The sequence below is a fragment of the Alexandromys fortis genome, unplaced genomic scaffold (assembly GCF_014885135.2).
Source record: "Alexandromys fortis isolate MF-2015 unplaced genomic scaffold, M_Fortis_MF-2015_v1.1 scaffold_32, whole genome shotgun sequence".
Classification (NCBI taxonomy): domain Eukaryota; kingdom Metazoa; phylum Chordata; class Mammalia; order Rodentia; family Cricetidae; genus Alexandromys; species Alexandromys fortis.
Genome location: NW_026067938.1, coordinates 82,275 through 83,752, shown reverse-complemented (window position 1 = coordinate 83,752; position 1,478 = coordinate 82,275).

The following is a 1,478-nucleotide window of genomic DNA, read 5'->3' as shown; positions in this document are numbered from 1 at the left end:
TTTTTTTTTTTTTTTTTTTGGTTTTCGAGATAGGGTTTCTCTGTAGCTTTGGAGCCTGTCCTGGAACTCCCTTTGTAGACCAGGCTGGCCTCGAACTCACAAAGATCCGCCTGCCTCTGCCTCCCAAGTGCTGGGATTGCAGGCGTGTGCCACTACCGCCTGGCCTAAGCTTCAAGTTTCTGTCATTGTGTCTGTCATCACTATTGCCCAGTTAAGACTGCCCCACATTAAATCAACTTCAACCAAAATCCTCATCTCAATCTAGAATAAAGCTTCCTCCTGCTGCAACATGCCAACAACACTGTTGGGAGGAATTCATAGTCTACTTTCTTAAAGGGGTATTCAAATAGAGGAAAGACAAAATTGGGAAAAGGAGGCTCTTTATTCCTATATGCCATAATTTGTTGACTCCCCATGGAAAGCTTTTCTTCTCTGAGGAATAAATGAGGGTGGGGTGGGTAGAAGGTGGTGATGTGGGAACAGAAGGAGGGGATGAAGAGGGAACTGGGAATGGTATGTTAAATGAGAAAAGACTGTTTTAAAAATAAATAAATAAATACTCAGTTAAAAACTGAAAAAAAGATATTGATGATTGAAGAATCATTTAGTATGTATATGAATAAACTTAAATAATATTAATTTCTCATAACCAAGTAGTATCAAAGTTAACGATGAAACTGACTAAGGCTGCTTTTTCTTTGTCAGATTGTCTCTTCACCTGTTACGTTATTTTTTAAGTTGACTCAAGAGACAGGAGCACCTGAGATAATATAATATTTTGATAATCTACCTGGGAAGTAGAAAAAGACAAGATCTCATGAGTAAATTGGGAGCACCGGGACCTTGGGAGAGGGTTGAAGGAAAGGGAAGAGGCAGGGATGGGAGCAGAGAAAAATGTAGAGCTCAATAAAAGTCAATTTAAAAAAGAAACAAAAATATTTTGATAATATTATATAAAGTGATATTATAGTACATATACTTATAAGTAAAAGGTCATACATTATATTTGATGAATTCTCCTTTATTTTCTATAGTCTCATCACATTTATTTTGTCTATACCCTAATAACATCTAGTCTTCTCATTCTAACATGTAACCCTATCTAGTGTGTTTCAAATTATGACCTACAACATCAAAATAAAAATAATTTATCAGCATTGTTCAAATAAAACTATTGTTCAGAAATTACATTTGTGTTTGTAATATAATCTATATACATGCAATAGAAAATGATTCCTTGCCATATGTGTGTGTGCATATATGTGTGTTCAGATACACATAAATATAGTTGCTTCTTTCCATACGATTTAACTGTTGAATGACTTATCAAAAGATGAATTATTGGATTCTATGATTTTAGTAGTTGAAGCCTTTTTCAAGATTGTTTATAACAACACCTACATGGGCTAACATTTTTTAAGGTCTCACATAACAAAGATAAGTGTGAATTCTGTCCTTCAATTGTCTCTCAGTCAAGC